Here is a 20,955-nt window from a genome sequence, read left to right as displayed (position 1 = left end):
TCACACATGCAATGGTATGCACACGCGCCCCCACACCATAGTGTACAACATGCTACGCTGGTCATGAATCACTGTATCTAGCTCAATGTCTGCTGTATCCGTCCCAGGGAATGAGAGCTTATCTCAACGGACATAATAATAGTTGCCGTGACAGTCAGTCTGTCAATAATAAGGGTTGATAGATCTTAACACTGTTAGAATAGAGATGTTAATCACCATCAATAATAAGGGTTGAATAGAGATGTTAATCACCATCAATAATAAGGGTTGAATAGAGATGTTAATCACCATCAATAATAAGGGTTGATAGATCTTAGCCCTGTTTAAACAGAGATGTTAATCACCATCAATAATAAGGGTTGATAGATCTTAGCCCTGTTTACCTAATCACCTATAGTTGACTTGATGTGTGTTTATAGGATATAGGGGGGTTTGATGTGTGTTTAAAGGATAATCACCATCAATAATAAGGGGATAGATCTTAGCCCTGTTTATTGATGTGTGTTTATAGGATATAGGGGGTTTGATTTGATGTGTGTTTAAAGGATATAGGGGGTTTGATGTTGATGTGTGTTTAAAGGATATAGGGGTTTGATGTGTGTTTAACGGATATAGGTGATTTGATGTGTGTGAGCACAAACTGCATAGTCGTAAAGGGGGTTGACGCCTTGCTGCCAGAGTCAAGCTGAATGGACATTATACACTAGCAGGGGCACGTCCATCCTTCACTCTCAATCTTTTTTCATTATATATCCCCCAGGCCCCCTCCTGTCCTACCAGAACCCCCAAAACACAATTGTTAACCAAAGCAGCTTGTCATGACACGATTTGAATTTTAATGCCTTTTGTATGTTGGTAAAATGAAAGGATCCCAGTACATATTCCAACTGGAACTACATGCAGAGCGGGAGCAACATTTACTCAGAGGAACCCCGGGCACAGCTAATGGATTCAGACTTTGGGAAATTTTTGAAATCATTTTTTTTAAACGATATTGCCGCAAGAAAGCAGATGAATGGCCAGGGTTGTTCGTCGCCTGATTACATTTGGGTCTCGGCTATTTTGTCACACCGCCCTCCCAAACATGCACCACTGCCCCAAGCAATCTGGACAGCTTTTAGATCTGCTGGGGGTCAAAAAGGCAGCAGCCTCCTCCTCCATTTCTCTCCATCCCTCTGTCCTTCTCTTACGTAATGGAAGATTTATAACCCTAAATGCAATGAATACATTCATCTCCTGAAAACAGCTCCCGAATACAAAGAAAACCAGTATTCTCTCTTCACTGTCTGTTCGTCCGTCCGTCCGTCCGTCCGTCTCTCTCTCTCTCTCTCTCTCTCTCTCTATATATATATATATATATATATATATATATATATATATATATCGCTCTCTCTCTCTCTCTCTCTCTCTCTTCTCTCTTTCTGCAATTGAAAGGGCTTGTAACGATCTGCAAATAGTTAAAGTACAAAAGGAAAATAAATAAACATAAATATGGGTTATATTTACAATGGTGTTTGTTCTTCACTGGTTGCCCTTTTCTTTGTGGCAATAGGTCACAAATCTTGATGATGTGATGGCACACTGTGGTATTTGACCCAATAAATATGGGAGTTTATTAAAATTGAATTTTTTTGATGAATGAAGAATAATATGAATAATCAAACTATACTTGTCAATGGCTGTCCCTCAGGTTGTGGCAGGAGGCCACTACTATGTCTGCTAAAATACCACCATTTGTTTTTTCACCAAGGATGCATTTCAGTCTGTCTTCATCCTTTAGGTTTTCAAGTTGATCATATTGTTTTATCATTTTGGGCAAGAATTTGTTTCTTATGTCAGAATATCTGTCACAGAAAATACAGCTCTTCCTTGGGAGCAGAATGAGCCCAGGCTGTCCTCTCTGGGCAGCCAGGTTTGCCTGTGATGACCAGTCTATGGCCAGTCTATACCTAGTCAGTGTTTTCCTCAGTTTCTATCATTCAGTGTCCAGATAGTCTGCCACCGTGTACTGTCTGTTTAGAGACAAAAGTTCACTTAGATTTTTTGCGGTTTCTTTCCAATAGTTGAAATATATATATTTTTCCTATTGATAATTTGGTTGGGACAGATTTCCTGAGTACTGTCCTGAGGCTTTATGGGTAGTGGGTAGTGAATTGAGCCTCAGGACCAGGGGACTCTTCTCTCTGGTCCCCCCTCTCTCTCTCTCTCTCTCGCTCTCTCTCTCTCTCTCTCTCCCTCTCTCCCTCTCTCCCCCTCTCCCCGTCTCCCCCTCTCTAGTCTGTCCCATTAATATTCTCTGCATTGAGATGAGACGGTACTGCTGAGGGTAGGAGAGAGGCTCGGTAGAAAAGGAACATGAAAGCAGTGTGGCCTCCCATAGGGCCCAAATACAAATATTAGCACATGAATGTGTGGTTCTGGATCCTTCCGCTCACCAGAGATTAGTTTTATTAGAATATTCTTACATGCAGTGAGCTTCCTTTCCAGAAACGTTCACCCCCAGAGTAAAGATAATTAACATTGATCAACAGGCTGATGCATTTGAAAAGTATTCAGACTCCTTGATTTTTTTTTCAAATGTTGTTATTTTACAGCCTTATTCTAAAATTGATTAAAATAATGTGTTTCCTCGTCAATATAAACACAATACCCCATAATGACATCACAATACCCCATAATGACAAAATGAAAACAGTTTTTTAAACATTTTAGTAAATGTAAATATTTTTTTCAATAATCGAAATGCCTTATTTACATAAGTATTCAGACCCTTTGCTATGAGACTTGAAATTGAGCTCAGGTGCATCCTGTTTCCATTGATCAAAAACCAAGCAAAAACCAAGCCATGAGGTCGAAGGAATTGTCAGTTGTCCGTAGATTACAGAGACAGGATTGTGTCGAGGCACAGATCTGGTGAAGGGTACCAAAAACATTTCTGCAGCATTGAAGGTCCCCAAGAACACATTGGCCTCCATCATTCTTAAATGGAAGACGTTTGGAACCACCAAGACTCTTCCTAGAGCTGGCCGCACGGCCAAACTGAGCAATCTGGGGAGAAGGGCTTGGTCAGGGAGGTGAGCAAGAACCCGATGGTCACTCTGACAGAGCTCCAGAGTTCCTCTGTGGAGATGGGAGAACCTTCCAGAAGGATAACCATCTCTGTAGCACTCCACCAATTGGGCCTTTATGGTAGAATGGCCAGATGGAAGTCACTGGACATTCTACCAGGCACATGACAGCCCGCTTGGATTTTTCCAAAAGGCACCTCAAGGACTCAGACCACAAGGAGCAAGATTCTCTGGTCTGATGAAACCAAGATTGAACTCTTTGGCCTGAATGCCTACAGGATTATTTCCTGCTGTGATAGCCTCGTCCATTTAACATGGAACACCTGTAAGGGTCTCATCAGCTGTCCTCTGTGTGTCTGTTAGTCGGTGTCTCTGTTAGTCGGTGTGTCTGTTAGTCGATGTGTCTGTTAGTCGGTGAGTCTGTTTGTCTGTTGGTCTGTTAGTCGGTGTGTCTGTGTGTCTATTCGTCGGTGTCTCTGTTAGTCGGTGTGTCTGTTAGTCGATGTGTCTGTTAGTCGGTGAGTCTGTTGGTCTGTTAGTGTGTCTGTGTGTCTGTTAGTCGGAGTCTCTGTTAGTCGGTGTGTCTGTTAGTCGGTGTGTCTGTGTGTCTGTGTGTTTATTAGTCGGTGTGTCTGTTAGTCGGTGAGTCTGTGTGTCTGTTAGTCTGTGTGTCTGTTAGTCGGTGTGTCTGTGTGTCTGTTAGTCGGTGAGTCTGTTAGTCTGTGTCTCTGTTAGTTGGTGTGTCTGTTAGTCGGTGTGTCTGTTAGTCGGTGTGTCTGTTAGTCGGTGAGTCTGTGTGTCTGTTAGTCGGTGTCTCTGTTAGTCGGTGTCTCTGTTAGTCGGTGTGTCTGTTAGTCGGTGTGTCTGTGTGTCTGTGTGTCTATTAGTCGGTGTGTCTGTTAGTCGGTGTGTCTGTGTTTCTGTTAGTCGGTGTGTCTGTTAGTCGGTGAGTCTGTGTGTCTATTAGTCGGTGTGTCTGTTAGTCGGTGTGTCTGTTAGTCTGTGTGTCTGTTAGTCTGTGTGTCTGTTAGTCGGTGTGTCTGTTAGTCGGTGTGTCCGTTAGTCGGTGTGTCTGTTAGTTGGTATGTCTGTGTGTCTGTGTGTCTGTTAGTCATTGTGTCTGTGTGTCTGTTAGTCGGTGTGTTTGTGTGTCTGTTAGTCTGTGAGTCTGTTAGTCTGTGTGTCTGTTAGTCGGTGTGTCCGTTAGTCGGTGTGTCTGTTGGTTGGTGTGTCTGTGTGTCTGTTAGTCTGTGTCTCTGTTAGTCGGTGTGTCTGTGTGTTGGTTAGTCGGTGTGTCTGTTAGTCGGCGTGTCGGTGTGTCTGTGTGTCTGTTAGTCGTTGTGTCTGTGTGTCTGTTAGTCGGTGTGTCTGTGTGTCTGTTAGTGGGTGTGTCTGTTAGTCGGTGAGTCTGTGTGTCTGTTAGTCTGTGTGTCTGTTAGTCGGTGTGTCTGTGTGTCTGTTAGTCGGTGAGTCTGTGTGTCTGACAGTCTGTGTGTCTGTTAGTCGGTGTGTCTGTTAGTCGGTGTGTCCGTTAGTCGGTGTGTCTGTTAGTTGGTGTGTCGGTGTGTCTGTGTGTCTGTTAGTCGGTGTGTCTGTGTGTCTGTTAGTCGGTGTGTCTGTGTGTTGGTTAGTCGGTGTGTCTGTGTGTTGGTTAGTCGGTGTGTCTGTTGGTCGGTGAGTCTGTGTGTCTGTTAGTCTGTGTGTCTGTTAGTCGGTGTGTCTGTTAGTCGGTGAGTCTGTGTGTCTGTTAGTCTGTGAGTCTGTTAGTCTGTGTGTCTGTTAGTCTGTGTGTCTGTTAGTCTGTGTGTCTGTTAGTCTGTGTGTCTGTTAGTCGGTGTGTCTGTTAGTCGGTGTGTCTGTTAGTTGGTGTGTATGTGTGTCTGTGTGTCTGTTAGTCTGTGTGTCTGTTAGTCTGTGTCTCTGTTAGTCGTGTGTGTTAGTCGGTGTGTCTCTTAGTCGTTGTGTCTGTGTGTCTGTTAGTCGGTGTGTCTGTGTGTCTGTTAGTCTGTGTGTCTGTTAGTCGGTGTGTCTGTGTGTCTGTTAGTCGGTGAGTCTGTTAGTCTGTGTGTCTGACAGTCTGTGTGTCTGTTAGTCGGTGTGTCTGTTAGTCGGTGTGTCCGTTAGTCGGTGTGTCTGTTAGTTGGTGTGTCGGTGTGTCTATGTGTCTGTTAGTCGGTGAGTCTGTGTGTTGGTTAGTCGGTGTGTCTGTGTGTTGGTTAGTCGGTGTGTCTGTTAGTCGGTGAGTCTGTGTGTCTGTTAGTCTGTGTCTCTGTTAGTCGGTGTGTCTGTGTGTCTGTTAGTCGGTGTGTCTGTGTGTCTGTTAGTTGGTGTGTCTGTGTGTCTGTTAGTCGTTGTGTCTGTGTGTCTGTTAGTCGGTGTGTCTGTGTGTCTGTTAGTCGGTGTGTCTGTGTGTCTGTTAGTCGTTGTGTCTGTGTGTCTGTTAGCCGGTGTGTCTGTGTGTCTGTTAGTGGGTGTGTCTGTTAGTCGGTGAGTCTGTGTGTCTGTTAGTCTGTGTGTCTGTTAGTCGGTGTGTCTGTGTGTCTGTTAGTCGGTGAGTCTGATAGTCTGTGTGTCTGACAGTCTGTGTGTCTGTTAGTCGGTGTGTCTGTTAGTCGGTGTGTCCGTTAGTCGGTGTGTCTGTTAGTTGGTGTGTCGGTGTGTCTGTGTGTCTGTTAGTCGGTGTGTCTGTGTGTTGGTTAGTCGGTGTGTCTGTGTGTTGGTTAGTCTGTGTGTCTGTTAGTCTGTGTGTCTGTTAGTCGGTGAGTCTGTTAGTCTGTGTGTCTGTTAGTCTGTGTGTCTGTTAGTCTGTGTGTCTGTTAGTCGGTGTGTCTGTTAGTCGGTGTGTCTGTTAGTCTGTGTGTCTGTTAGTCTGTGTGTCTGTTAGTCTGTGTCTCTGTTAGTCGGTGTCTGTTAATCGGTGTGTCTGTTAGTCGGTGAGTCTGTGTGTCTGTTAGTATGTGTGTCTGTTAGTTGGTGAGTCTGTTAGTCTGTGTGTCTGTTAGTCTGTGTGTCTGTTAGTTGGTGTGTATGTGTGTCTGTGTGTCTGTTAGTTGGTGTGTCTGTTAGTCGGTGAGTCTGTGTGTCTGTTAGTCTGTGTCTCTGTTAGTCGGTGTGTCTGTGTGTCTGTTAGTCGGTGAGTCTGTTAGTCTGTGTGTCTGACAGTCTGTGTGTCTGTTAGTCGGTGTGTCTGTTAGTCGGTGTGTCCGTTAGTCGGTGTGTCTGTTAGTTGGTGTGTCTGTGTGTCTGTTAGTCGGTGTGTCTGTTTGTCTGTTAGTCGGTGTGTCTGTGTGTTGGTTAGTCGGTGTGTCTGTGTGTTGGTTAGTCGGTGTGTCTGTTAGTCGGTGTGTCTGTTAGTCGGTGTGTCTGTGTGTCTGTTAGTCGGTGTGTCTGTTAGTCAGTGAGTCTGTGTGTCTGTTAGTCTGTGTGTCTGTTAGTCTGTGTGTCTGTTAGTTGGTGTGTCTGTTAGTCGGTGTGTCTGTTAGTTGGTGTGTATGTGTGTCTGTGTGTCTGTTAGTTGGTGTGTCTGTTAGTCGGTGAGTCTGTGTGTCTGTTAGTCTGTGTCTCTGTTAGTCGGTGTGTCTGTTAGTCGTTGTGTCTGTGTGTCTGTTAGTCGGTGTGTCTGTGTGTCTGTTAGTCAGTGTGTCTGTTAGTCGGTGAGTCTGTGTGTCTGTTAGTCTGTGTGTCTGTTAGTCGGTGTGTCTGTGTGTCTGTTAGTCGTTGAGTCTGTTAGTCTGTGTGTCTGTTAGTCTGTGTGTCTGTTAGTCGGTGTGTCTGTTAGTCGGTGTGTCTGTTAGTCGGTGTGTCTGTTAGTCGTTGTGTCCGTTAGTCGGTGTGTCTGTTAGTTGGTGTGTCTGTGTGTCTGTTAGTCAGTGAGTCTGTGTGTCGGTTAGTCTGTGTCTCTGTTAGTCGGTGTGTCTGTTAGGTTGTGTGTCTGTGTGTTGGTTAGTCGGTGTGTCAGTGTGTCTGTGTGTCTGTTAGTCGGTGTGTCTGTGTGTCTGTTAGTCGGTGTGTCTGTGTGTTGGTTAGTCGGTGTGTCTGTGTTGGTTAGTCGGTGTGTTTGTGTGTTGGTCAGTCGGTGTGTTTGTGTGTTGGGTAGTCGGTGTGTCTGTCTGTGTGTTGGGTAGTCGGTGTGTCTGTGTGTTGGGTAGTCGGTGTGTCTGTGTGTTGATTAGTCGGTGTGTCTGTGTTGGTTAGTCGGTGTGTCTGTGTGTTGGTTAGTCTGTGTGTCTGTTAGTCGGTGTGTCTGTGTGTTGGGTAGTCGGTGTGTCTGTGTGTCTGTTAGTCGGTGTGTCTGTGTGTTGGTGTGTCTGTGTGTCTGTTAGTCGGTGTGTCTGTGTGTTGGTTAGTCGGTGTGTCTGTTAGTCGGTGTGTCTGTGTGTTGGGTAGTCGGTGTGTCTGGGTGTTGGATAGTCGCTGTGTCTGTGTGTCTGTTAGTCGGTGTGTCTGTTAGTCGGTGTGTCTGTGTGTCTGTTAGTCAGTGTGTCTGTGTGTTGGGTAGTCGGTGTGTCTGTGTGTCTGTTAGTCAGTGTGTCTGTGTGTTGGGTAGTCGTTGTGTCTGTGTGTCGGATGAAGACCCTATTTACCTAAATAACAAAAACCCTCTCAGCAGTTTCCATTCTGTTCTTTGTGGAATTCTGTTAGTGGAGCAACAGATGATAATATTTACGTGTTGGGGCAGCAGTCAGGTGTAGAGGACAGCTGTACAGGACAGCTGTAGAGGACAGCTGTAGAGCACAAGTGTATAGGACAGGTGTGGAGGACAGTTATAGAGTACAGGTGTGGAGGACAGTTGTAGAGTACAGGTGTGGAGGACAGTTGTAGAGTGCAGGTGTGGAGGACAGTTGTAGAGTACAGGTATGGAGTAGAGGTATGGAGTACAGGTGTGGATGACAGTTGTAGAGTACAGGTGTGGAGGACAGTTGTAGAGTGCAGGTGTGGAGGACAGTTGTAGAGTACAGGTGTGGAGGACAGTTGTAGAGTACAGGTGTGGAGGACAGTTGTAGAGTGCAGGTGTGGAGGACAGTTGTAGAGTACAGGTATGGAGTAGAGGTATGGAGTACAGGTGTGGATGACAGTTGTAGAGTACAGGTGTGGAGGACAGTTGTAGAGTGCAGGTGTGGAGGACAGTTGTAGAGTACAGGTGTGGAGGACAGTTGTAGAGTACAGGTGTGGAGGACAGTTGTAGAGTACAGGTGTGGAGGACAGTTGTAGAGTACAGGTGTGGAGGACAGGTGCAGAAGACAGCTGTAGAGCACAAGATTAGAGGACAGGTGTAGAGGACAAGAACAGAGGACAGGTGTAGAGCACAGGTGTAGAGGACAGGTGTAGAAGACAGGTGTAGAGGACAGGTGTAGAATACAGGCATAGAGGCAGGCGACAGGTGTAGAGGCACAGAGTCAGAGACAGCAGACAGGTGTAGATGCACAGAATCAGGGACAGCAGACAGGTGTAGAGGCACAGAGTCAGAGACAGTAGGCAGATGTAGAGGCACAGAGTCAGAGACAGCAGACAGGTGTAGAGGCACAGAGTCAGAGACAGCAGACAGATGTAGAGGCACAGAGTCAGAGACAGCAGACAAATCAAATCAAATCAAATCAAATCAAATTTTATTTGTCACATACACATGGTTATCAGATGTTAATGCGAGTGTAGCGAAATGCTTGTGCTTCTAGTTCCGACAATGCAGTAATAACGAACAAGTAATCTAACTAACAATTCCAAAAAAAAAAAAAAAACTACTGTCTTGTACACAGTGTAAGGGGATAAAGAATATGTACATAAGGATATATGAATGAGTGATGGTACAGAGCAGCATAGGCAAGATACGGTAGATGATATCGAGTACAGTATATACATATGAGATGAGTATGTAAACCAAGTGGCATAGTTAAAGTGGCTAGTGATACATGTATTACATAAGGATGCAGTCGATGATATAGAGTACAGTATCTACGTATGCATATGAGATGAATAATGTAGGGTAAGTAACATTATATAAGGTAGCATTGTTTAAAGTGGCTAGTGATATATTTACATCATTTCCCATCAATTCCCATTATTAAAGTGGCTGGAGTAGAGTCAGTGTCATTGACAGTGTGTTGGCAGTAGCCACTCAATGTTAGTGGTGGCTGTTTAACAGTCTGATGGCCTTGAGATAGAAGCTGTTTTCAGTCTCTCGGTCCCAGCTTTGATGCACCTGTACTGACCTCGCCTTCTGGATGACAGCGGGGTGAACAGGCAGTGGCTCGGGTGGTTGATGTCCTTGATGATCTTTATGGCCTTCCTGTAGCATCGGGTGGTGTAGGTGTCCTGGAGGGCAGGTAGTTTGCCCCCGGTGATGCGTTGTGCAGACCTCACTACCCTCTGGAGAGCCTTACGGTTGAGGGCGGTGCAGTTGCCATACCAGGCGGTGATACAGCCCGCCAGGATGCTCTCGATTGTGCATCTGTAGAAGTTTGTGAGTGCTTTTGGTGACAAGCCAAATTTCTTCAGCCTCCTGAGGTTGAAGAGGCGCTGCTGCGCCTTCCTCACGATGCTGTCTGTGTGAGTGGACCAGTTCAGTTTGATTGTGATGTGTATGCCGAGGAACTTAAAACTTGCTACCCTCTCCACTACAGTTCCGTCGATGTGGATGGGGGGGTGTTCCCTCTGCTGTTTCCTGAAGTCCACAATCATCTCCTTAGTTTTGTTGACGTTGAGTGTGAGGTTATTTTCCTGACACCACACTCCGAGGGCCCTCACCTCCTCCCTGTAGGCCGTCTCGTCGTTGTTGGTAATCAAGCCTACCACTGTTGTGTCGTCCGCAAACTTGATGATTGAGTTGGAGGCACAGGTGTAGAGGCACAGAGTCAGAGACAGCAAACAGGTGTAGAGGCTCAGAGCCAGAGACAGCAGACAGATGTAGAGGCACAGAGTCAGAGACAGCAGACAGGTGTAGAGGCACAGAGTCAGAGACAGCAGACAGATGTAGAGGCTCAGAGCCAGAGACAGCAGACAGGTGTAGAGGCACAGAGTCAGAGACAGCAGACAGATGTAGAGGCACAGAATCAGAGACAGCAGACAGGTGTAGAGGCACAGAGTCAGAGACAGCAGACAGGTGTAGAGGCTCAGAGCCAGAGACAGCAGACAGGTGTAGAGGCACAGAGTCAGAGATGGCATCACAATCAGTTAACACTGGAATGGTAGGAGAAGATGGAGGAAGATGTGGAGGACTGAGGAGGGGGAAGAGGAGGAGGACTGGGGAGGAAGAGGATGATGACAGGAGGAGGAGGACGTGGAGGAGGACTGAGGAGGAGGAGGATGACAATGACTGAGGAAGAGTAGGATGACTGAAGAGGAGGAGCAGGACTGAGGATGAAGAGGTTCAGTAAAATACATTCTATCCTTCATCATATCGAAGGAACAGCTGCTGCCTACTGACCTTGGAGTTAGCTACTGGAGTTGCTGGTTGATGCTGTTTCCAGGAATCTCCTCAGTCAGAGGGGGAGAATCACTCATCCACCCAGTGCCTTTCTCATAACTCTGTGGGGCACAGAGGGCTAAGCGGAAGTATTTGGCAACTGCTGCTACAGAACTATGATGGAACAAGGAGCAGCTAGGCGGAGTGAGGCAAGGCCACTGACAGAATGCAGGAAGACAGAGAGCAGGAAGACAGAGAGCAGGAAGACAGAGCAGCAAGACAGAGCAGCAAGACAGAGCAGCAAGACAGAGCAGCAAGGCAGAGAGCAGCAAGAGAGAGAGCAGCAAGACAGAGCAGCAAGACAGAGCAGCAAGACAGAGCAGCAAGAGAGAGAGCAGCAAGACAGAGAGCAGCAAGACAGAGAGCAGCAAGACAGAGAGCAGCAAGGCAAATCACTGACTAGTTATTTATTCCTGCTCCGAACAAAGGAGGGAAATAATTGTTTCTCCTGGACGAAAAAAAAAAACATTAAATTGAGAAAGTGTTTAGTTTTTCTTTGAGTTATGTTATTTTCTGAGAAACGACGTGGAGAAAAGACTGCCAGAATAATCTGTCTTTCTCACCGCTTTGATAGTACCTCAGGTAATGTCCTTAAAGCAGTCATCAAAATAAAGAACGTGGCACACTCCAGAACGTGGCACACTCCAGAACGTGGCACACTCCAGAACGTGGCACACTCCAGAACGTGGCACACTCCAGAACGTGGCACACTCCAGAACGTGGCACACTCCAGAACGTGGCACACTCCAGAACGTGGCACACTCCATGTGTAATCTCCCAGCAATTTAATGGGTGGTGGGCAGTCATCCTCACATTTACACCTTTCATTCATGTGAAAATGTATTGCATGCACTGGCAAGTGCCCAGCGATTGTAGGATCCAGGCATCGGTCCCCTATTCACTCCCATGGAATAAATGTTTTATCTACTGCGCAAAGAAACCACGAGCGAGGGAGAAGTAGGGGAGAGTACAAAATGCTGGTAAATCTTGAAAACTTTGAGTTTATTAGCTATTAAGATAAGGTATTCTGGCAGCACTAGACATATTTACAGGCTTGTTATTAGATAGTTGACTTGTGTGTTTTCTTTCTTGTGGAGAAATGTTTTTGCAGTATTCAAAGATTTCCTGAATCCATAATTAGGGCGACATGGTGGCCTCAGTAAGCTGATTTTTGCGTTTAGCGATAGCTACAGATGTAGGATCTTAATTTGATCACTCTTTTGTTGGTAAGAATTTTGATGTGCTGCAGGAAATGCAGATGATTTTTTTAAAATGTACATACATTCACTGAAAACCTGCACTAACACATGGTTATATACTAACAGTATTGCACTTTTCATGTAGCTAACCACCATTAAGCAACATCATGGACTCAATGTTCAAATCCTGTTGCTACATTAATATTTTGTTATGGCGATTATAATCTTACATCTGTAGCTAAGATTATGCGGTGGAGCAATGTTCCCTGTCTGTGGTCACTGTAGCTGGACGGGTGGAGTAATGTTCCCTGTCTGTGGTCACTGTAGCTGGATGGGTGGAGCAATGTTCCCTGTCTGTGGTCACTGTAGCTGGATGGGTGGATGGGTAATGTTCCCTGTCTGTGGTCGCTGTAGCTGGACGGGTGGAGCAATGTTCCCTGTCTGTGGTCACTGTAGCTGGTAGCTGGATGGGTGGAGCACGGGTGGAGCAATGTTCCCTGTCTGTGGTCACTGTAGCTGGATGGGTGGAGCAATGTTCCCTGTCTGTGGTCGCTGTAGCTGGAGCTGGACGGTGGAGCAATGTTCCCTGTCTGTGGTCACTGTAGCTGGACGGGTGGAGTAATGTTCCCTGTCTGTGGTCACTGTAGCTGGACGGGTGGAGCAATGTTCCCTGTCTGTGGTCGCTGTAGCTGGACGGGTGGAGCAATGTTCCCTGTCTGTGGTCGCTGTAGCTGGACGGGTGGAGCAATGTTCCCTGTCTGTGGTCGCTGTAGCTGGACGGGTGGAGCAATGTTCCCTGTCTGTGGTCAATGCTGTAGCTGGACGGGTGGAGCAATGTTCCCTGTCTGTGGTCACTGTAGCTGGACGGGTGGAGCAATGTTCCCTGTCTGTGGTCGCTGTAGCTGGACGGGTGGTCTGTGGTCACTGTAGCAATGTTCCCTGTCTGTGGTCACTGTAGCTGGACGGGTGGAGCAATGTTCCCTGTCTGTGGTCGCTGTAGCTGGACGGGTGGAGCAATGTTCCCTGTCTGTGGTCGCTGTAGCTGGATGGGTGGAGCAATGTTCCCTGTCTGTGGTCGCTGTAGCTGGACGGGTGGAGCAATGTTCCCTGTCTGTGGTCGCTGTAGCTGGACGGGTGGAGCAATGTTCCCTGTCTGTGGTCGCTGTAGCTGGACGGGTGGAGCAATGTTCCCTGTCTGTGGTCACTGTAGCTGGACGGGTGGAGCAATGTTCCCTGTCTGTGGTCACTGTAGCTGGACGGGTGGAGTAATGTTCCCTGTCTGTGGTCACTGTAGCTGGACGGGCTTGTTGCTCAATATCTGCCGTTCCAAATCATTCATAGAGAGCTCAAGCTTACTTCTTAATCCTCGACAGGCCCTCGACTCGCACCATATCCTCGCTGTGTTCACACTGTGAGGCGAGTCAACAAACTGGCTCCCACACATTTTAGAGGGCACCTCGAATACGCCCAAAGAAGTAGAAGAAGATGATAATGAATAATTATGAGTTAAAGTGCGCTGCTGGACATGGGGTCACAAAGGCCTTGACCTATGAACTAAACTAACTCTACTTCACTGGATTCTGGGTCTGGGAACTGTCTTTAATCTCTAGTCTAGAAACCCAATCATATGGGATCGAGACTGAACAATAGACAAAGAAACATTAACGTGGCGGAAAGACGCTCATCGCTAACAAACTAGTCCCCGGTGACATCAGCAAGGCCTTATCCTGTCTCCGACTAGATGCTAAATTATTGATGAATAACGATATTTTGAAGGTCGTTGAAAAGCAATTAGTTTGAGTTTGTCTTTATAACGTCTTTCAATACACCATCAATTACATCAATACAACCCAGGACAGGACAACTCATCAACTGATACAGATGCCATGCGGAGATTTACACACTACGACCCAGATGTCATTCATCACCAGCCATGCAATTACACTGTGGCAGACAGCGCTGACACTAACAGAGGTAGATTAACGGTCATCACCATCACCTCTGTGGATCATTCATGTAAAAACATGTGAAAGTCATGTCTGTCACACCAGGCTATCAGTGTGTCGAACCCTGTATCATATTCCCCAGGAGTGGTCTCAGGGGCAGTAGCAGTAATATAACCCCTGGCCTCGGGGCAGTAATATAACCCCTGGCCTCGGGGGCAGTAATATAACCCCTGGTCTCAGGGGCAGTAGCAGTAATATAACCCCTGGCCTCGGGGGCAGTAATATAACCCCTGGTCTCAGGGGCAGTAGCAGTAATATAACCCCTGGTATCGGGGCAGTAGCAGTAATATAACCCCTGGCCTCGGGGGCAGTAGCAGTAATATAACCCCTGGCCTGGTCTAACCCCTGGCCTCGGGGGCAGTAGCAGTAATATAACCCCTGGCCTCAGGGCAGTAATATAACCCCTGGCCTCAGGGGCAGTAGCATAACCCCTGGTCTCGGGGGCATAACCCCCCTGGCCTCGGGGGCAGTAGCAGTAATATAACCCCTGGCCTCGGGGGCAGTAATATAACCCCTGGTCTCAGGGGCAGTAGCAGTAATATAACCCCTGGCCTCGGGGGCAGTAGCAGTAATATAACCCCTGGGAAATGCCTTGTTCCATTCCAGGGAAGATTATTTTGGAGAGGGAAAAAATTGCCATGGGTTCATTAAATCCCCACTCCTCAGCGTGGGACTACAGAGCCAGAGTCACCCCGGAGGACCATCCATCATTCAAACACTCAATTACACCTGCATTCATCTTCAGCCAATAGCAACGGCCCGACCTCAGCCACACAATCACAGTTTACATGTTAATCTATCGGCAGGGACGTCCAGGCCCATTTGTCTTCCTATTGATTGGACCAGCCGGGACTCCTGGAATCTGCAGATTAACCCCATCTCTCTCTGACTCTCTCTCTGTCTCTCTCTCTCGCTCTGTCTCTTTGTCTCTCTGTCTCTCTGTCTCTCTCTCTCTGTCTGTCTGTCTGTCTGTCTGTCTGTCTGTCTGTCTGTCTGTCTGTCTGTCTGTCTGTCTGTCTGTCTGTCTGTCTGTCTGTCTGTCTGTCTGTCTGTCTGTCTGTCTGTCTGTCTGTCTGTCTGTCTGTCTGTGTCTCTCTCTCTCGCTCTGTCTGTCTGTCTGTCTGTGTCTCTCTCTCTCTCTCTCTCTCTCTCTCTCTCTCTCTCATCTCTGTATGGGTTTTCTGAAGTAGCATACTTCAAGGGGACCTCTATAGTTCGCTCTCTTTCTCTCCCTCTCTCTCTCTCTCTCTCTCTCACACACACACACACACACACACACTTAATTTACTGCTACACTTACTGGGTGTAAGTGTTAATGTATTGCGATAAGGAGAGCAAATGGACAAGGTTAATTAATAGATAGGGTACTCAATTTGACACAGTTCTTTTGTCTCTCTCTGGATCGTTGGGACAAAAAACAATGACAGGCCTTTTTCTACCTCAGCAGGGAAGCTCTCCACTGTGTCCGTCTCCCCTCTACACGTTGTGGTGAATTCTAGATGTCTGAAGTTCACTTGTTTGTCTCCTGTTATTTTGTATTGGATGCCTTTTCACCCCGTTAATTACCTGCGTTGTCTGTAAGGGATGAACCCATTTTCACTGTTCATTTGCATAGCAATAAGGCAACTGGAAGAGGGGACACACACCGTGTTGTGTTGTGCCTTAGAACAGCCCTTAACCGTATATTAGACATATACCACACCTCCTCAAGCCTTATTGGTTAAATGTCTAACTGAATCCTTTAATGACGTCAGAACAGCAGAACAACTCAGAGGATGATTATATAAAAGGTGCTCGATGACATCACAGAATTAAATTAATTTTAGATTTGATCTGAAACACATACATCTCCTGTGTGCTCAGTAATGAGGAGGAGGACCCAGAGAGTAATGAAACGCATTACAGGAGGACCCAGAGAGTAATGACATGCATTACAGGAGAGTAATGGAGAGAGAGAGATGGAGAGAGAAAGAGAGAGAGAGAGAGGGATGGAGAGAGAGAGAGAGAGAGAGGGGTGGAGAGATAGGGATGGAGAGAGAGGGATGGAGAGATGGATGGAGAGAGATGGAGAGAGTTGGAGAGAGAGAGGGATGGAGAGAGAGGGAGAGGGATGGAGAGAGAGAGAGGGAGGGAGAGAGAGAGGGATGGAGAGAGAGAGGTGGAGAGAGAGGGATGGAGAGAGAGGGATGGAGAGATGGATGGAGAGATGGAGAGAGATGGAGAGAGAGAGGGATGGAGATGGAGAGAGGGATGGAGAGAGAGGGATGGAGAGAGAGAGGAGAGAGAGGGGTGGAGAGATGGAGAGAGAGGGATGGAGAGAGAGAGGAGAGAGAGAGAGGGGTGGAGAGAGAGGGATGGAGAGAGAGGGATGGAGAGATGGAGAGAGAGATGGAGAGAGATGGATGGAGGAGAGAGGGATGGAGAGAGAGGGAGAGGGAGAGGGGATGGAGAGAGATGGAGAGAGATGGATGGAGAGAGAGTGGTGGAGAGAGAGGGATGGAGAGAGATGGAGAGAGATGGAGAGAGAGAGGGATGGAGAGAGAGAGAGAGAGAGAGATGGAGAGAGAGGGATGGAGAGGGGTGGAGAGACGGATGGAGAGAGATGGAGAGATGGAGAGAGAGGGATGGAGAGAGAGGGAGAGGGATGGAGAGAGAGATGGAGAGAGAGGGATGGAGAGAGAGGGATGGAGAGAGAGATGGAGAGAGGGATGGAGAGAGAGAGAGGGATGAGAGAGAGAGAGAGGAGGGATGGAGAGAGGAATGGAGAGAGAGGGGGATGGAGAGGGATGGAGAGAGAGAGGGATGGCGAGAGAGAGGGATGGAGAGAGAGAGAGAGAGTCTAGCAAACTAGAATGCTATTTGGCCCTAAACAGAGAGTACACAGTGGCAGAATACCTCACCACTGTGACTGACGCAAACTTAAGGAAAGCTGTGACTATGTATAGACTCAGTGAGCATAGCCTTGCTAATGAGAAAGGCCTCCGTAGGCAGACCTGGCACTCTAGACAAGACAGGCTATGTGCTCACTGCCCACAAAATGAGGTGGAAACTGAGCTGCACTTCTTAACCTCCTGCTAAATGTATGACCATATTAGAGACACATATTTCCCTCAGATTACAGCAAGATGTGTGACCTGTTGCCACAAGAAAAGGGCCACCAGTGAAGAACCTTCATTGTAAATACAACCCATATTTCTGTTAATTTATTTTCCATTTTGTACTTTAACCATTTGCACATCGTTACAACACTGTATATAGACATAATATGACATTTGTAATGTCTTTATTCTTTTGGAATGTCTGTGAGTGTAATGTTTACTGTTAATTTATATTGTTTATTTCACTTCTGTTTATTATCTCCTTCACTTGCTTTGGCAAAATTAACATACAGTAGAAGTCAGAAGTTTACATACACTTAGGTTGGAGTCATTAAAACTCGTTTTTCAACCACTCCACAAATGTTTTGTTATTAACAGACTATAGTTTGGCAAGTCGGTTAGGACATCTACTTTTTGTATGACACAACTCATTTTTCAACTAACAATTGTTTACAGACAGATTTTTTCACTTATAATTCACTGTATCACAATTCCAGTGGGTCAGAAGTTTACATACACTAAGTTGACTGTGCCTTTAAACAGCTTGGACAATTCCAAAACATTTGTTATGGCTTTAGAAGCTTCTGATAGGCTAAATAACATCATTTGAGTCAATTGGAGGTGTACCTGTGGATGTATTTCAAGACCTACCTTCAAACACAGTGCCTCTTTGCTTGACATCATGTGAAAATCAAAAGAAATCAGCCAAGACCTCAGAAAAACAAGTCTGGTTCATTCTTGGGAGCAATTTCCAAACCCCTGAAGGTTCCACGTTCATCTGTACAAACAATAGTATGCAAGTATAAACACCATGGGACAGCGCAGCCATCATACCGCTCAGGAAGGAGACGCATTCAGTCTCCTAGAGGTGAACGTACTTTGGTGTGAAAAGTGCAAATCAATCCCAGAACAACAGCAAAGGACCTTGTGAAGATGCTGGAGGAAACAGGTACAAAAGTATCTATATCCACAGTAAAACAAGTCCTATATCGACATAACTTGAAAGGCCGCTCAGCAAGGAAGAAGCAACTGCTCCAAAACCGCCATAAAAGCCAGACTACGGTTTGCAACTGCACATGGGGACAAAGATCGTACTTTTTGGTGAAATGTCCTCTGGTCTGATGAAACAACAATAGAACTGTTTGGCCATAATGACCATCGTTATGTTTGGATAAAAAGGGGGAGACTTGCTAGCCGAGGAAACACCAGGGAGGAGCAGGGAGAGGAGCAGGGAGAAGAGTAGGGAGAGGAGCAGGGAGAGAAGAGCAGGGAGAAGAGCAGGGAGAGGAGCAGGCCTAAATTGAAAACAGCAGTCCCCAAGGTTAGAGCACATCAATCCTGCTATACTGGATGTCTGGGAAGAGAAGAAGGGGAAGTAAAGCAGAATGAACAGAGCTATGGAGGAGAGCAAGTTGGGAAGAGGGAGGTGGGCAGCGCAGAAAGAAAGAACGAGAGAGCGAACAGAAAGAGGGGGAGAGGGAGTGCAGTGAGTGAGAGAGAGCACACAGAGAGAGAGAAAGGGAGAGAACACAGAGAAAGAGAGAGAGAGAGAGAGGGAGAGCGAGAGCACAGAGAGAGAGAGGGAGAGCACAGAGAGAGAGAGAGCGAGAGCACAGAGAGAGAGAGGGAGAGCACACAGAGAGAGAAGGGGAGCGCTCAGCAGAGCACGAAAACGAACGCAAGAGTAGAAAGGAGCTCCGATAGTGAGACGGGCCGGGAGAGAAAGCAGCAGAGAGAGATAACACAGCCGGCGACAGAGAGACAGTTCAGTAGTGCTGCCATCAGGAATTACAACACTGCCATGCAACCTTAGTGCGGGTGGATGATTTGGGGCTGTCGTTGGATGCCAGACCGTGCCGTGCTGTCCGAGTCCTGGGCATCACTGCAATGAGGTAGGGCTGCGGAGGGAAAGGGAGCAGGGCTGTCTGGGTTAGTGGGTAGATGAAACACTGTCTGTAGGGACGTGTGACGGAAATATACACGTTCCTCTAGTTTCATTCATCCTACATGCAGGATATTTATAGGTTTTCAGTTGATACGAGAGTGAAGCTATAGACTGCTTTATTCTGCTTCATACAGTAGCTACTATTCTCCTGTGCGGTCAGAGGAACTGGACTCTGGGATCTTTTCCCATCAGCCACAGAGAGCAGTGGCCTGTCGGGACAGGGAGATGTCACCATGAAGGTTTTTAGTCGTTCCCGATATGAAGTCACGGCTTCTAGCCTTGACATGACATGGTGGGTGGGTATTAAGCATGTCTGGCCGCTGTGATTCCCGGGGGAATCTGCTACTGGTCGTCTGGGAGAACTATGAGACTTGTGGTGCTCAATATGGTATTATGTGGAGTATAAATCGAGACAGGTGAATTTAAAGCTTGTAACAGAAGTGCTCTGCCATAAGTTGTCAGACTGTCTTCAGAGGCTTCTGTTGTCCTGGTATACAAATATATATAATATGTATACTGTAGTGTCCCTAATATCAACAGGCAGAATGTAGTGGGGGGCTTAGAGTGTCATAGAGTGAGGGGATGTGGGTGTGGAGGTGTAGAGGTTTTTGTAGAGGTGTAGGGGTATAGATGTGTAGGGGTGTAGAGGTTTTTGTAGAGGTGTGGGGGTGTGTAGAGGTGTAGGAGTGTAGAGGTGTAGAGGTGAAGGGTGTAGAGGTGTAGGAGTGTAGAGGTGTAGGGGTGTAGAGGTTTTTGTAGAGGTGTAGGGGTGTAGAGGTTCTTGTAGAGATGTAGGGGTGTAGAGGTTCTTGTAGAGGTGTAGGGGTGTAGAGGTTTTTGTAGAGGTGTAGGAGTGTAGAGGTTCTTGTAGGGGTGTAGAGGTTTTTGTAGATGTGTAGGGGTGTAGAGGTGTAGGAGTGAAGGGGTTTAGAAGTGTAGAATTGTAGGGGTGTAGAGTTGTAGAGGTGTAGGGGTGTAGAGGTGTAGAGTTGTAGATGTGTAGAGGTGTAGAGGTGTAGGGGTGTAGGGGTATAGAGGTGTAGGGGTGTAGAGGTGTAGGGGTGTAGAGGTGTAGGAGTGTAGGGGTATAGAGGTATAGGTGTGTAGAGGTTTTTGTAAAGGTGTAGAAGTGTAGAGGTGTATGGGGTGAAGGGGTGTAGATGTGTAGGGGTGTGATTAGGGGTGTAAGGGTGTGATTAAGGGTGCAGGTGTGTGATTAGGGGTGTAGGGGTGTGATTAGGGGTGTAGGGGTATGATTAGTATTGTAGAGATGTGATTAGGAGTGTAGGGGTGTGATTAGGGGTGTGATTAGGGGTGTAGTGGTGTGATTAAGGGTGTAGGGGTATGATTAAGGGTGTAGAGATGTGATTGGTGGTGTAGTGGTGTGATCAGGGGTGTGATTCGGGGTGTGAATAGGAGTGTGATTAGGGGTGTAGAGATGGGGTGTAGGGGTGTGATTGGGGGTGTATGGGTGTGATTAGGGGTGTAGGGGTGTAATTGGGGGTGTAGTGGTGTGATTGGGGTGTAGTGGTGTGATTGGGGGTGTGGTGGTGTGATTAAGGGTGTAGTGGTGTGATTAGGGGTGTAGTGGTGTGATTAGGGGTGTAGTGGTGTGATTAGGGGTGTAGTGGTGTGATTAGGGGAGTGATTAGGGGTGTAGTGGTGTGATTAAGGGTGTAGTGGTGTGATTAAGGGTGTAGTGGTGTGATTAGGGGTGTGATTAGGGTGTGATTAGGGGTGTGATTAGGGTGTAGGGGTGCGATTACGGGTGTAGGGGTGTGATTAAGGGTGTAGGGGTGTGATTAAGGGTGTAGTGGTGTGATTAGGGTGTAGTGGTGTGATTAGGGGTGTAGTGGTGTGATTAGGGGTGTGATTAGGGGTGTAGGGGTGCGATTACGGGTGTAGTGGTGTGATTAAGGGTGTAGTGGTGTGATTAGGGTGTAGTGGTGTGATTAGGGGTGTAGTGGTGTGATTAGGGAGTGATTAGGGGTGTAGGGGTGTGATTAAGGGTATAGTGGTGTGATTAGGGGTGTAGTGGTGTGATTAGGGGTGTAGTGGTGTGGTTAGGGGTGTAGTGGTGTGATTGGGGGTGTAGTGGTGTGATTGGGGTGTAGTGGTGTGATTAAGGGTGTAGTGGTGTGATTAGGGGTGTAGTGGTGTGATTAGGGGTGTAGTGGTGT

General features: G+C 47.1%; 1 protein-coding gene across 7 annotated transcripts in view; it reads left to right on the top strand.

Moving 5' to 3' along the window:
* Window positions 1-20,955, top strand: part of LOC112222430 (extracellular sulfatase Sulf-2-like) — a 290,565-nt gene that overhangs the window by 180,519 nt on the left and 89,091 nt on the right. For 3 of the 7 annotated variants that reach the window (XM_042304152.1, XM_042304154.1, XM_042304153.1), the window contains exon 1: window positions 18,418-18,722. The exons of 1 other annotated variant lie outside the window; for it this stretch is intronic. The gene's annotated coding sequence lies outside the window, so the exon portion shown is untranslated. Of the gene's footprint in view, window positions 1-18,416; window positions 18,723-20,955 lie in introns of those variants that run through there. 3 more of the 7 variants (XM_042304155.1, XM_042304150.1, XM_042304156.1) reach the window with 2 other exon arrangements.

This window comes from Oncorhynchus tshawytscha, linkage group LG22, assembly GCF_018296145.1.
Source record: "Oncorhynchus tshawytscha isolate Ot180627B linkage group LG22, Otsh_v2.0, whole genome shotgun sequence".
NCBI classification, from domain to species: Eukaryota; Metazoa; Chordata; class Actinopteri; order Salmoniformes; family Salmonidae; genus Oncorhynchus; species Oncorhynchus tshawytscha.
The sequence above is the reverse complement of the archived record's forward strand: the minus strand, read 5'-3'. Positions and strand labels throughout refer to the sequence as shown.